This window comes from Canis lupus, chromosome 31 (assembly GCF_048164855.1).
Source record: "Canis lupus baileyi chromosome 31, mCanLup2.hap1, whole genome shotgun sequence".
NCBI classification, from domain to species: Eukaryota; Metazoa; Chordata; class Mammalia; order Carnivora; family Canidae; genus Canis; species Canis lupus.
This window is the reverse complement of record NC_132868.1, coordinates 41,903,713-41,920,226: the sequence shown is the minus strand read 5'-3', so window position 1 is coordinate 41,920,226 and position 16,514 is coordinate 41,903,713. Positions and strand designations below refer to the sequence as shown.

The 16,514-nt window shown below is 36.5% G+C and overlaps 1 long non-coding RNA gene across 1 annotated transcript in view; it reads left to right on the top strand.

Moving 5' to 3' along the window:
- The first annotated feature begins 353 nt into the window (after positions 1-353).
- The window catches only part of LOC140622138 (uncharacterized), a 36,985-nt gene continuing 20,824 nt past the window's right edge, over positions 354-16,514 (top strand). Inside the window, exons 1-2 of the long non-coding RNA XR_012021833.1 lie at positions 354-471; positions 7,791-7,905. This is a non-coding gene — a long non-coding RNA (uncharacterized lncRNA). The remainder of the gene's footprint in view (positions 472-7,790; positions 7,906-16,514) is intronic.

The window sequence follows — 16,514 nt, the reverse complement described above, 5'->3', positions numbered from 1 at the left end:
CTTTTCCAGGTTTTTTTTTTTTCCCTCTAAGAAATGAGATTTTCTCTCATCATTTTTCTCCTTTTAGGAAAAGAAAAATTACACAGTAACTATTCAATAAATATTTGTTAGAATATGCAGCTGGAAGAGTGAATTAATTATTGAAGAAAGTTTGTTCAATGACATTCATATCAGAAAATTTTCTCCAACTTCTGTCTCTAGATTCAAGCAGAAGACAAAAGAGGAACCATGTTTCAAAGGGCTCTGATTAAATCGCACAGAAGATAAGAGGCAAAGCAAAAGAATGTCAATATATTTAAAAATTTATTATGACGCGTCAAGTATAATTATAGAATTCTTCCTACCGAGATGGATTTCTGATGAAGTTCATACTGGATTCTGAACTCTGCAGCCCATGAGCCGGAGTCCATTCTAACGTTTGCGCCATGACCAGGGAAATAAGCGCCATCTCCAGCTCATTATCAAAAGAAGGTTAATAATTTATTTGTTTGCTTGCTGATCGTATGTGTATGTATGTTTTCATTTTAAAGTAAAGAGGCTACAGGGTTCTGTTTTATATCCTAGGTTTAGAGAGCTTTATAGAACACCTAGGAACTCTGCTGAAGTATCCCAAAGCTAAACATTTGGGTCTAATAAGATTTCGGAGGATGCAAATCTTTGTAAATTAGTTTTCACTATGAAGTGAAGGCTTCAGCTACTGACCACAAATAAAATCTAATCCTATAAAACTCGTGGCCCAGCTGAGAAGTCTGCGATTAAAAATTGGATTCCAGATATAAAGTCCCGCTTCTTTTTCTGGGTCCCACGTATCCTGCGAAACGGCCTGGCGGTGAGGAGTAGTGCATTTGGATGACTTGCTTTTCAGGGAAAAACGAAGAACAGGACTTTCACCTCTGGAATAAGACACTGTCTCGTGTACGTGCCTAATAACTAGAATCTGTTAATTTCTACCAACAAAGGGCATCAAGTGTCTCCAGCATGGAGGGGATGCTGCCAGGCACCCGGGGTCATATTAAACAGCTTGCATGGTTGATCTTTCCGTACTTACCTCACCCTGCCGGGTGAATACTGTTAGCATCAACCTTATTTTTTTATTTTTTATTTCTTCATCAACCTTATTTTAAAGAGGAATAGGCTGCCGGCGAACTTGAATATCATGGTGGGGCCATGACCCAGGCAGTCTGACCACCGTCATAGTCCAGAGCCTGGACTTTTGAACCCTAGACTGTCCTGCCCTTCTAGCAAACACCTTTACGTGGAACCCTTGTCAAAGCTCTAGCTGAGCGAGACCTTGAACGGAAGCAGCGTAAGTCTGTGTTTCTTGGTCTGGGGTGTGTTTGTCTCTCAGGTTATATTTCTTAATCTCTTTGGTTGTGTGTCCCTCAGTCTGGGATGTTTATTATTATTATGTTTATTATTATTATTATGTTTCCTCAGAGGTTATGTGAATACGACATACCTCCCTCCGGAGTGAATCACGTTACTCCACTGTTGTGAACACAACATCTTTACTATTACTATAATATTACTAATATTGCAAAGGTTTGTGGCGTGAAATTATTTCCAGTAGAAATAATCGAAAAACACTTATAATTGAAAAGTTCCCATCTACTTCTCTAGCTTAATATAAACTTGAAGACTAAAAAAATAACATAGCTTGGCTCTATTCCTCTGGTTCTCTTGAACATTTCTTATTATTGAACTCTATTTAAATATTATATGCTGTTTTCGTAGTGGTCTATGATATAATAGGGAATTTTTTCGGTGGCATTAAAAACGACAACATCCGCTGTTGAGGTCTTCATTCAGTACCTTGTTCAGAGTCCCTTGTAAAAAATCCTTGTGACGAATTCCTCCAAGAGCTGGGAACTTTCCTAGCGAGTTCATTATCTACTAGATGATGAGAGCATGCAGTTCATTGTGTGGTCCTTTGACCTGGTTTGCCAGGAACTTAAAAGTAAGGTTTGGAATCATTTGTTTTATTTCTCCCCAGTTAAGACTTCATACAATTTTTCTCTTTATTTTTTTTCTTTTTTTTTTTTTTTTTTCATTTTCTCTTTAGTTCTACTATATATAGTTCTTTTAAAATCTTTTATCATGAGTTAATAGTCTTGGGTTTATTTATATGCTTTTTTCCAAATTGCCCCAAATCCTTTATGGAAATGAAAAGGGTACAAAAGGGGTGAGCAAGAAATATACATAGAAAGCAACATTGTGAGGTATACATTTGTTTTCCCAGTTCACGTAGGTAGAATTTTCATCAGTAAACCATATAATAAAGTAAAATTCCAGTGTATGACTGACTTCTTCTTTTTTGCCTTTTTTTTTTTTTTTTTTTGGTTTTGATGTATGGATATCATGGCTGTAAAATAACCTTCTGCAAGCCAGATTTTAAAACGAAACAAAACAAATACTTTTTAGGGTCTATTAAGATTTTGATTGATGTTTGTTTACAACCAGGTAGGTAAGACTGAATGTTTGGACAGAAAAAGCATTAACTAGATATACTAATCCTAAAAATATTCTAAAGTCATGATAAAAGGAAGAGAGATTGAATATTTTGTGTTCTTGAATGGTTGTGAAGACCGTGTCTCATTCTGCTAAATGTTCTCTCTCTTGAGAAGAAGGTATCCACAACCCAGGGAGGTAATCTAGCTTTCTACATGTCTTCCTTAATTAAAATTTGCATTTTCTGACTGAAACTGTGGAAAATATGACATTTTTACAGTAGTATGCAGATCTGTTTTTTCTACAGTTATGTGTAGCATAATTGATAAGGGGCAAAGATAAGGGGCAAATGTTTTTGCCTTTATTTATTTATTTTTTGTTTGTTTGTTTTTGCCTTTAAACCAACTTACATTCTGACCTCCTCATGACTCAGTTATTACTTTCCAGTTATTTATCTAAAGATAGTGATTTCCCACGTGCTGATCAAACTGAATACGTGTAGATTGTTTGCAAGGAAGTTACAAGTATGCAAAGCAAGTTAATTCCAAAAGGTGCAACAGAAACCAATTCTAAAAGTATTAGGACATTGGGAGATGTTTGAAATAAGTTGGTATTTATCTGTGTCATCAGGGCTTCATGAAACTGACTCATTTCATTAGTAGAAATATCTATCCAGAAAGTCAATAAAGAGTGCTGAGAGCATTTGTGAAATGCCATTGACTTTTACAATTGCAAGAAATCCATCTCCCTAAACATGAATTGTGCTATGTCTGTGTGTCTTCCAATAAACATCTCCCCATCAAATGATTTCAATGTCAGTAAATAGAATGGAACATGAAAATCCTTGTGTCTATTCTTCCTTTCAGAACAAAAACTCTGACCTTGCCACATTTACAGAAAGTTAATATACCTGAAAAAATTCAATACAGCTCTTTTGGCTAGAAGTGTAGCTTTAGTTTACATTTTGGAAACTACTGCAAAGGTAATTTGACATCTTTATTTTAAAAATTATATTAATAATTGCAGGAACACATGTGAATGAAGTAATCTTTTTCAATCAAATTCTTATGCTTTTATGGAATGCCTATTTTGTCTTTAATGACTTGGAACTATTTCCCTCTTCCTGAAGAGGACATTATGCTTTTGTTAGAGTGTGACACCCCTCCCCCACCAGTTATTTCTTCCTCTCTTAAGTGCCAGAAATGTCCTGAAAAGAGAAAACAAAGCAAAACGATGCCATTTTCTCTGAATATATTGTCTAGAACATTTTTGTCATATGGTTTTTGTTATTATCTTTACTTAGGGCAATATTCTTTTATCTTTATTATGTATTTATTTCTTTCAGTGCATTTGGAAAGTAGAGATATTTTATTCTTTATTGTATGGAGAGGAGCTCCATACAATACAAGTTATGGAACGAAGTACTTAGAATTGTCTCCTATTACCTCCAAGTATAGAAGCAGAATACATGGTGAGATCTTCAGGGGATCATTGGGTCTTTGTAAGAAAAGATTTTAGACTTGACTATCTTGGCTTTTTCAGCCCCTGGGAGAACACAGTAAAGGGAACTCAAATATCAGGCTGGGGTACTGAACACAGTACTCGTCTAGAAGACCTCTTCACAAATCCACGTTTCAGCTAATTCCTGTTTTCTTCACAGATCAGCTTGAAATTCATTTCCACTGGGAATTTTTCTTGGAACGGCTCATCTCTCACCCACAGTAGTATCTCTGTGCTTCAATATCGCATGTGCTTGTCTCTATGACAACACGTGTTAGTCTACATCGTTGTTAGTACCTGCTCGTACCTGTGGCTAGTCTCAAATGGCTTAAGAGTAGGTAGGGATCATCACTTGTTTTTGTATCTCTAGCACCTGGCAGTTCCTGGTAATAACAAAGCTGAATGAAGGAACAATTTTGGACTCTTTCAAGCACATAATTTGGAAAGACATTTGAAAGGAATCTATGTGTAGTGTTTTCGCCTTCTTGGTTTCATTGGTGGACCTTCTACAAACTCATACAAAATACGGCGTTACGTGCTATAACATACATGTGCAGTTGCTCTAAAAGACAATTTATTTGATAATCCCTTATTTTTTTAAAGCAAACTTATATATATTTTAGACAGATGGAGAGCTTGTGCGGTTGGGGGGGGCAGCAAAAGGGCAGGGAGAGGGAGAGAGAGAACCTCAGGCAGACTCCCTGCTGAGTGCAGAGCTGACATAGGGTGTGATGGGTGTTCCGGGGGTGGGGGTGGGGAGCAGTGGGGTGGGCATGGGGAGGCGCCCTATCTCAGGACCCTGAGATCACGACCTGAGCTGAAATCAAGAGTTGATGCTTAGGCAACGGAGCCACCCAGGTGCCCCTTGTTAATCCTTTATTGATTATGACTGTATCTCTTAGGATCACAGGAAATACTTTGCAAGTTTATTGCTATTGTTGAAAAGTTCCTGGATGCCAATTTCTACATGCATTTTATTTCTTATAGGGCCAAATATTTTAGTGATAGTAATACTTATTTTTTTTCATTTTTCTGTTTCCACGGAGGTTTTAAATGAGAGCAATACAATCGATTGAGCTGCAATACAAAAGATAGAAAATGCCAAGTGTTATTGAGGATGTGAAACAAGTGAAACACTCAGGCACTGTTGATAGAAGTGTAAATTGCTATAAAATATTTTGGAAGCCTATTTGCTAGTATCTCTAAAGCTGAGTACACACATGACCCATGATCTAGCAACACCACTGCTACATGTATGACACATTGAAAGGTATCCATATATTCATCAAAATATATACATGAGAGTGTTTATAGCAGCATTATTTGTAATAGCTTTAGATTGGAAATACTCCACCTGCCCTCGACAGTAGAGTGGATGATCGTTGTGTATAAAAACAGTGAAATGCCCACACAACAATTAAAATGGATGAAATGTGGCTACATGCAATGATACTGATGAATCTCACACACACAACAACGATAATGTTGAATGGAAATATTCAGAATCAAAATAATACATATTATAGGATTCCATTTATATAAGTTGCAAACACGGACAAGGCAAATCTATGATGGTAAAAGGCGGGAAAATTTAGGAATAAGGAGAAGATAGTGATATAAGGGGGACATAAGAGGAGCCTCGAGGGGGTTGCCATTGTTCTGCTTCATAATTTGGTCGCTACCCAGGTGTGTCCAGTTTGCGAACAGGTTCAGAGTGATGCAGCTATGAGCTGAGCACCTTTCTGTAGGTTTCTAACACCTCACTGAAAACTTAAAAATGAATCAAAATCATGAAATCGGTAGATATTCCAAATGGTTATTTTCTCTCTTAAATAAAAAAAAATTAATGGCCCAACATTATTTTATGAAACGTGTAAGATTTGGCTATGTTAATGTAGCCAAGCTTTCCTGAACTTTTAGGGTTTTGTTTTTGCCATTCTATTGACTAGCAAATAGGTACATACAAAACCTCTGGGACAGTAGAGTTAAAAACAGGACAACAAGTCCCAAATGGGTCACTTGTGCTAGTAAGCCCCTGTTAATTACAGTCTCAGCTCTCCCAGAAATGAATCTTAAACCAGTGAGTCAGGAATCACCGGGTCAGCACTAGTTAGTGATCTGCCCCATAGACCCCTGCTCCATAGTTCCCTAAAGGAAAGTACTTTTGCAATAACCTGTTTTTTTTTTTTTTTTTTTTTCCTAGAATGACTTTCTTGTTGCTGCTCCCCTCTGCCTATAAAAGTTCATTTTGTATAGTCCTTAGGGATCCTTTTTGTTTGCTAGATTGGATGCTTCCTGATTCAAGAATCATTAAATAAAACCAATTAGATCTTTAACATTTACTCAGCTGAATTTTTTAACAGTAGTGATAAAGTTCCCCTTTCCTGTCACACACACACAAAAGTCAAATAAAAAAAAAAGAGTAGACATGTATCTTATTGTATTATTAGATGATTTCTGGTCTTTTTGATCCATCATTTCTTCAGAAAGTCTTCAAGGCTGCTACACAAGCGGATCTACTGTTTGGGTGATGCTGATAAAATGGCTTAATTTGTGATGACACATGAAAAAAACGTTGAGCTTTGTGTACTTGTAAATTGATTTGTATTTTTTTTATAATGTGCATATTATTTATAGCATTTTTTTTAAGAAACAAGATATTATTCCTAGTTAAATAGAGCAGATACACGTCATTTTTCCTGAAAGTTAAATTTTCTGTGTTCATGTTTTATGGACAAGTAGCAGCTGAGAAAACAATTAAGGTTGTAGAAGACTGACCACCTGTAGAGAAATTTATAACATTTGTACTTATTAGCTACAAAAAGAGAAAAAGGTAATAAATCTGTTACCCGTTTGTTTGTCAGAGTCCAAGGAAAGAAGTGCCTTCATTAGCCTATTTGTCAGGCAGGCGTGAAATGAGGCAGAAAACACTAATATAGAACAATTAGGAGCAATCCAGAATATGAAGTTTTGACGGGGACTTAGGTGGCCTCTAACTATACGAAGGTTTGACAGCAACTTCTGACAAAATAAAAAAGGAAGGTAGGGGAAATTATGAAAGTGGTAATGTAAAAAATGACAATTATAATCTGCAGTTCAGCTTGGCCTTTGAGATGCTCCATTTTGCATGGTTTAAATTTAGAAAGTCATTCAAGCACGGTTAATTGCCTCTGTTACATTGGATAGCCAACAGGTTTGTTCAATGCTTGGTGCACTTTGGGCTTCAGAAGTGAAACAGCGAATTTAGATTTTAGAACTGGTCTGATAGGCAGGAGTCATAAATGCTTCCAAGTATTAAAACACCAGACAATAAAAATCTAACAACATGACCAGGTAAATATTATCAAGGGATGCGAGTTAGAAGTACTTAGCATTAGCAGTTTGTAAAGAGAGAGAGAAAAACAAAAATTATGGTTTTAGATTCAGACCTTTACACAAAGTATTATATTAAATATATATAGTACTAGTTTTTTTTTTTTTTAATATCCATTCAATTTAAGTCAAACTATTGGAATTATCATGTCGTTGGCTATTTTTTCCATTACTTGACCCTTGACCGGAAGTCACATGCTCAGTTGTGTTGGTTGGCAGATTTATATATTTGCCTGTGTCAAGGACGCCTTAATGAGGATGCCTAATGTACATTAAATACACTTAACGTACTCAGAAAAATCCCAAGTGGTGGCAATATGGGGATTTCCAAAATTAGTTTTAGGAACATGTGAGCTGAATAGAGACCACTTTCCATTACCTGTGTTAATGAGGATTTGGTATAATATAAAAATAAAATTCATGTTGTAGTCTACGATTTCAGCCTCTTTACTAAAACATTTTTACTACAGACACCAGCAAGTGACAGATGTGGTTGCCTTATCTTCTTCCTCTTTCGACTCTCTAATGAGCAATTAAATAGCCTGAAGCAGAACAATCAAAAGGTCTGGAAAATCCACACACCAGGTAATCAGTTTTTGAAAAATTGGGAGTTAATAGTACTTAGCTCTGTTGTTCGTCAAGAATTCCCCAAGCATCTTCCTCAGAATGACTCTGAAAAAAGGGGACACCTAATAATAGCGTAGTTTTCAGTATTGGTATCATCAGCCCGGCCTATAATTTGCCTGAAGCTTTTCAAATACTGTTCTAAATGAAGGTGTGAGGAAGGCACGCAGTTGTGTGCGGTGCTGTTTGAGAGGGAGGACCTGGTGAAGTTCCGATGTCCTAAGCCCACTTACCTGTGCAAGTGCTGCAGCTCTAGGTGCGTGGCTATTAACGGGTCTTTCTTCGGGTAGCAATCCTCTTTAGAGTTTCGTTCCTTCCTCTCACCCCTCCTTCTTTCTCTTCTTCCCTCCCTTCCACTTTTCCTTCACTCTCTCCTTTCCTCAACACACATTCACTGAGCGCTTGCTACGGATTATACACTGCTGCTTTGGGGCTTACGAGGTTGAGTGAAGACAAAAATTGTGGCCTAGTACTGAGTAAGTACCTTCTGGGATGGAAATAGAAGTGTGTGGTCGCAAAGTAGTAGGGCTAGTTCAGAGACAGATGTTTGGGATATTCGGAGGAGAATCTGGGAAATGCAAGTTGGGGGTGGGGCTGGAAGATCATTCCAGGCAAAGAAGAGCAAGAACAAGAGCAGAGTCTTGAGAAATTGCAGGGCCTCTGAGAGAGGCAACAGACTGATGTCTGGGGTGGAAAGTGCAAAATAAGAGTGTGGTAAAGAATGAGGTGGGATAATGAGGTGAGAGGCTCGTAATTCATGTTAATGAAATTCGGATTTTCTTATAGATTTCAGAGACTCCCTGAAGGTTTGTAAGCAGGCTAAGAATATGATTTAAGTGGGGTAAGAATCTTTGCATTTTAGAGTCGCACTCTGACAGCGTTGTGGAGACCATAGCCAAGACGAGAATGATGGCTGGAGTATTGTTCAGTTAACAAAGAAATATGTATCCAAGGAAAATCAGGACAAGTAAAAAAGAGGGAAAAATCTGGATTCTTCTCAAAGCGCAGGGCTTTCTAAGCCTTCCTCTAAGACTTCTAGTTGAAGACTTTGTAAGCTAGAAGCAGTTGTAGGTAATTTATTTTTATTTTATTTTTATTTTTTTTAGAGAGAGAGAGAAAGAGAATTCAAGCTAAACTTAATATCTGAGAAAAAGATAACAGAATCCACCATGGCTCATCATGATGTAGACTCTGTGGTCCAATGTTCTAGATCTAGATCCGCTGAGGCAGGAGTATCCCCTAAAGATTGGCACGTTCTTCACAAGAAAAAAAAAAAGCATGAAATCTATTTGTTGGAAATCTAATTATTCATAAATAAAATAATATTTTATTATTTTTAAAAAATTATTTTAGAGCAGTTTTAGAAATGCAAAACCACACGTGAGGATAGTATAGGAAGTTTATTAACAGAAGTCCGTACTTCATTCAGATTTCCTCAAATGTTCTTTTCCTGTCCCAAGATCCTCCCTACGGTACCCCACTGCATGTAGTTGTCAGGAATCTTTAGCCCACCCGGGCTATGATGGTTATTCAGAATTCCCTTCATTTTATTTTGATGACCTTGGAAGTTTGAGGGATAGTATTGGTAATGTCTTTTGTAGAATGCCCCACGGTTGGGATTTGTCTGCCATTTTTCTGATAAATATTGACATCGTTAGACTAAGGATATATGTTTTCCTGAGGAAACCACAGCTGTAAAGTGTCATTCCCATCATATTTCATCGATATGGCTAATCGTTGTTGATGTTAACCTCGGTCACCTGGCTTGCAGTACCGTCTTGTAGGGTTTTCTACGGTAAAGTAACTTACATACTCTACTGCATGGTATGCTGTGCCACTTTCTTTGGGAGAAAGCTACTATGTGCAACAGCCCACAGTTAAAGGGTAAGGAATTACGTTCCACCTCCTTGAGGATGGAGTATCTGTATATACAACACTTGGAATTCTTCTGCACAGGAGATTGTTTTATTGGTTTACATCAGTATGAACTCATGGATAGTATTTTATATTTGGGGTTATAATTTAATACTACTTTGTTATTATTTTTTTTTTGCTCAAGCTGTTCCACCTTTGGCTCTTGGGAACGCTTTCAGTTGGTTCCTATATCCCTTTGACATCACCCCCTCACCCCGTTGTTGTGCTTTTGTTTCTTTGCGCACTTTCTCACTTTCTGGCACTGCAAGCTGCTTTAGACTCATCTTGTGTAATTTTTGCCCTCATCCTAGAAACAGCCATTTCTCTAAGGAGCCTCGGTTTCTTTTCTTCGAGGATGAAATTAGAAACCAAGATTTGAGGGATAGGTCTGTTCTTTGCTGTTGGGATCTTCCTGCTCCTAGGCCCTTTCAGTTAGCAGAACAAGGAGATGGATGCATGTATACTAATATTAGCACCCATGTCTAGAAATATTTCTGTATGTAACCATCCTTATATTTAGCTAAACATTAGTTTATGCTGATGTCCCCGACTCTGATTCATTACCATATGGGTCATTCCAGCCTCTTCCCCTTGCTTATCTGTAAACTCCCACCTCATGATCCGCCAGGCTCTCACCATCCACCGTTTACATAAATGTACAAGCTCAGTATAATTGTCTAGTCATTTTGGAATTGTCAACCTGTATCACCGTAGGAAGTAACTTTACCAACTTGAGTAAAATGCTACCCACAATTCCCTTTGGCTTTATTCTTACTAATATTATATAGGTCAGTACTTTACTCCTCCACTTTCTTCAGTGAGGTTGGTTCCATCTTGTCCCTGTCTTCCTAAATGAATTTTTAAAAGCTTTGCTTACATTAAGGTTGACTCTTTGTGGTGTAAAGCTCTGTGGGTTTGGACAAATGCTTAATGTCTTATATTGAACATTATAGTATCATACACGTAATTATGCCACTCTAGGAAAAACCGTGTACTTCATCTATTCAAATCACCCTGCTGCCACCAAACACCTGGCAGAAATTGATGTGTTTACTGTCTCTAGAGTTTTGCTTTTTCCTGAATGTCCTAAAATTTAAACCATAAGGTATATGGGGTTTTTAATACCAACTTGTCTCACTTAGCAATATGAGCTGAAGATTTACCTATGTCTTTTTATGAATTGATAGCTTATTTCTTTTTATTGCTGAGTAATTTTAATTTTATGGATACACTACAGTTTTTCCATTCACCTATTAAAGGACATCTTGGTTGCTTTCAGTTTTTGGTGATTTTTAATAGATATGCTGTCATCTTTCACTTGTAGATTTTTGTGTGGACATAAGATTTCAAATCAGGTGGGTAAATTACTGAGCCATGTGGTTGCTAGCTCATATGGTAAGACTATATTGAGTTTTTTTTTTTTTTAAGATTTTATTTATTTATCCATGAGATTTCCAGAGAGAGAGGAAGAGACACAGGCAGAGGGAGAAGCAGGCTTCATGCAGGGAACCCGATGTGGGACTTGATCTCGGGACCCCGGGGTCATGCCCTGGGCTGAAGGCAGATGCTCAACCACTGAGCCACCCAGGCATCCCTATCTTGAGTTTTATAAGAAATTACCAAACCATTTTCCAAAGCAGCTACAACATTTTGCATTTCTACCAGCAATGAATTAGGGTTCCGATTACTCTTCATCCTTGCTAGAGCAATTGGGACTATCAATCATCAGATTTTAGTCACTCTAGTAGTTTTATAATAATATCTCATTTTATTTTAACTTACTGTGCTCAAGTGAAAAGTTAGGCTATGCTTATTTGCTATATGTGTATCTTCTTTGGTTGGGTCTTTATTCAGATCTTTTGCCTATTTTTAAAAATTGGGTTGTTTTCTTTTTTTCCTCCAACTTTTTATTTAAATTTCAATTAGTTAAACTGTAATATTAATTTCAGGTGTAGAATTTGTGATTTGTCACTTACATACAGCATGTGGTGCTCATCATAGATGGCCTCCTTACTACCCATCACCTGTTTAACTCATTACCCACCCCACCCCCCACCTCCCTTCTGGTAACCATCAGTTTGCTCTGTATAAGTAAGTCTGTTTCCTGATTTGCCCTTCTCTCTGTTTCTTTTGTTGTTTGTTTTTTTATTGTTAAGAATTCTTTGTAGATTTTAAATATAAGCCTTATATCATAGATAAGTTTTGGAAATAATTTCTCCAAGTCGTGGCTTCTTTCATTCTCTTGACCTTTCACAGAGATGTTTTTGATTTTAATAAACTCCAAATTACCAGTATTTCCTTCCATGGATCATGCTAATGGCGTTTTATTTAATATATCATTACCAAAGTCAAGGTAGGTCATATAGTTTTTTTTCTGTTATGTTTTATTCAATGAATTTTATAGCTTTGAATTTTACATTATGGTGTGTGATCCATTTTGGGTTAATTTTTGTGAAAAGTATAAGGTCTGTGTCTGGATTTATTTCTGTGCGTGAATATTCAGTTGTTCCACCACCATTTCTTTTTTTCTTTTCTTTTTTTTTTTTAAGATGATCCTTTCTCTGTTGAATTGTTTTACTCCTTTGTAAAACATCAGCTGACTATATTTGTGTGGGCCTATTTCTGGGCTTTCTATTCTGCTCCATTGAACTATGTGTCTGTTCTTTTGCTAATATCACACTGTCTTGATTACCTTAGCCTTTGTAAACCTTGGAATTTGATGTGTGAGTTGTCTGGGCTTGTTTTTCTTCATGATTGCATTGGCTATTCAAGGTATTTTGCTTTTCTAAATAAACTTTAGAATCACTTTGTTGGTTTCCACAAAATAGACTGCTGGGTTTTCTTTGGGAAGCGGGGGTTACCAATTATCTATTTTTTTTAAATTCCAGTATAACTAACATATAGTGTTATATTAGTTTCAGATGTACAGTAGTAATTCAACAGTTTTATATATTACTTGCTGGGTTTTTGATTGGGATTGCACTGAAATGTATAGATCAAGTTGGGATGGATTGACATCTTTATAATATTGGCTCTTCTAATCCATAAACATGGAATATCTTTCCGCTATTTATATCTTCTTGAATTGTTTTCAGTAGCATTTTGTAGTTTTGCACATATAGTTCTTATAATATTTTGTTAGATTTACGCCTAACTTTATCTTTTTTTGGTGTTATTGTAAATGATCATTTTTTTAAATTTCAAATTTCAAATTCTAAATATTCATTGCTGATTGTGGTTAGACAAAATAATGGCTCCCCAAAGATACCTGAAGATGCCCTAATCTTCAGATCTGTGAATATTTAACCTTGTACTACAAAATAGACTTTGAAGATGTGATTAAGAATCTTGAGATGGGGAGATTTTCCTAAATTATGTGGATGGGTCCAATGTAATCATTAAGATCCTTTGACTCATGCGTTATTTAGGAATATGTTGCTTAATTTCTGTGCATTTTGGGATTTTCTAGCTATTTATTTGTTGCTTCCAACTTAATTCCACTGTGGTTTGAGAAAAGACATTGTATGGTTTCTTTTCCTTTAAATTTGTTATGTTTTATGGCCCGGAATGTGGTTTATCTTGGTGAATGTTCCATTTGAGTTTGAGAGGAATGTGTATTCTGGTGTTGTTTGGTGAAATAGTCTATAGATGTTCATAATATACAGTTGATTGATGATGTTGTTGAATTCAGCTATGTCCTTACTGATTTTTCTGCCTGCTGGATCTATTTCTGATAGAGAGAGGAGTGTTGACGTCTCTAACTATGATAGTGGCTTTATCTATTTCTCCTTGAAGTTCTATCAGTTTTTGCCACATGTAGTTTGATGCTCTATTGTTAGGTGTAAACATGGTAAGGATTGTTACGTCTTCTTACAGAATTAACCCTTTTATCATTATATAATGCTCCTGTTATCCTTAATAAATTTCCTTGCTTGTTTGAAAAGAAGCAAAGAAGTTTGTTCTGTCTGAAACAAATATACCTACTCTTGTTTTCTTTTCATTGGTATTAGCATGGTTTATGTTTCTCCATCCATTTATTTTATTTTTATTTTTTTAAGATTTTATTTATTTATTTATTTGAGAGAGAGAGAGAGAGGCAGAGACACAGGCAGAGGGAGACACAGGCTCCATGCCAGGAGCCCGACGTGGGACTCGATCCCAGGACCCCAGGATCACACCCTGGGCCAAAGGCAGATGCTTAACCACTGAGCCACCCAGGCATCCCTACATCCATTTATTTTAATAATATATATGTGGTTTCATATTTAAAGTGAGTTTCTTGCAGATAATATATAGTTGAGTCTTGTTTTCTTGTTTTTTTTTTTTTTTGAATCTTGTTTTCTGATCTACTCTGATGATCTGTGTCTTTTAACTGCTCTAACTAGAAATCTCTGTCCAAGAAGTCCAAACTAAAGTGTGCTTTGGGTGAGGGTGAAGAGCATTTCAAACCAGAATTTCAGGATTTTTGTACCAAGAAATCAGGGGTTAAGATCCAGGGGTTCTGTGAATTTGGGGGGAAGGGTACACAAATATATATTTATTTTTACTAATTGCAAACTGAAATTTAGCAGTTTTTTTCAATTATAAACATAAGCAACAAACTACAACGAAACTGGCAGTCCCTGGGGCATTGGTAACAATGAACTCATACATTTGTTTCTAAGATCTTATTTATTTATTTATAAGAGATGGCGGGGGGGGGGGGGACGGGGAGAGGCAGAGACCCAGGCAGAGGGAGAAGCAGGCTCCTCAAGGGGAGCCTAAAGTAGGACTCAATCCTGGGACTCCAGGACCATGCCCTGAGCTGAAGGCAGATGCTCAACTGCTGAGCCACCCAGGTGTCCCGAACTCACATATATTTTTATATCACATTTGCAGTTTTTGCCATTAATCACAATATCATTTTTGTTCAACATTGAAAAGTTCACTAGTTGGTAGACTTACCACTTGGTCTTACTATTTATTGCACCAGTGAAGAAGCACATATGTAACTGTATCACAAATTGGTTTTGAAATGATTTTTTACTAACCATATTTAGATATAATTGGTTTCCTTTTTGATTTTATCTATTTTTATCTTATAAAATTATTCTGAGGAGGTATGGCAGGCAGAAAAATGACCTCAAAGATGTCCACATCCTAATACTTAATGAATTTGTTATATAACTTGACAAAAGGGACTTTGTAGATATGTTAAGGTTAAGGACATTTAAGTCAGGAGATTATTCCAGATTGTTCAAATAGGTTTCATTTAATAATTAAGTTCCTGAAAGTGGAAGAGAAAGGAAGAATATTGGCTCAGAGACATGAGACATGAGGACTGGAACTACAGTTACTGGCATTGAAAATGGAGGAAAGCAAACATAAGTCAAAGAATATAGTGGGAAAGACTCTTAGCTACAGACAACAGGAAAATGGGGATCTTTATCATCACACAACTGCAAAGAACTGAATATCGGCCTGTAATCTAAACAAGTAGGAAACAAATTATCTCCTAGAACCTTCAGAAATGGATGCAGCCTGCCCACATTTTGATTTTAGTCTGGTGAGACACATATTGGACTTGTGACCTACAGAATTGTAATAAAATACATATTGGTTCAAGCCATTAAATTATTTACAACAGCATTAGGAGACTAATACAGAAGGGATCCCCATGCTCCGTCAACATTTCAGTGGTGTTCCTTATACAAAAACAGGTTAAAAACTATTCTGGAGTTTAACTCAATACCACAGTCCTAAAATCTTTGAAAAGGTAAAAATTAGGCCATGAAATAACTGATGGGCATTAAGACCTCTCAGGTGTTGGTGCTGCAAGTGATTCCATCTACACTAAGAAAGGTAAAACGACTGTACTAACCTCCCTTCTCCTTTCCAGTTTGGTTCCTTTGTTTTCAAACTGCAGGTCCATGGCTGATTATGACAATTTAGCTTTTCTCTTAGATATTATGCTGTATATGTAAACTCAGGCATCTAATCTAAGAATAGCTTTTAAAGAATTGATTGCCCCAAGCAATCAAATTGAATATAAACTTATATCATTGAAGAATGCATACGAGTGGGAAGATTGTGCCAGCAAAATCTAATGAGGAAAATGATGTATTAGAAATACAGAAGAGTAATGGCTTGTTCTGAGTATGCTTCTCAGGTTGGAATAAATTACATTTTGTTATAATCTCAATATCCCTTGGAAAGAGTAACTATGAAAATGTATATTGATTCTAAAGCAGCATTACTGTGTATTCTTTATGAGAACGCATTTTTTAAAGCAATAATCAGAAGACCATGAAACTCTTTAAACACCCATTAGAATTAAGGAGGGGTAGAGATCTAAATTATAAGGCTGTTGGAATATTGCAGTATTCCTACCAGACAGTAGAAAGTCCGTAGGCAGTTATGTGAGGATACAATTCTAGAATTTTTCTTTAAATATACTTTTTAATTAGCCTGACTTTAGCACCTTTCTTATAGTTGGCCAAAATTTCCTATATCTTTTATTCATCGCTTTTTGTTCCCAAGATTGCTCAACTTAGCTCTTAAAAGAAAACAATATTTGGGGGTGACTGGGTGACGGGCACTGAGGGGGGCACTTGATGGGATGAGCACTGGGTGTTATTCTATAAGTTGGCAAATTGAACACCAATAAAAAATAAATT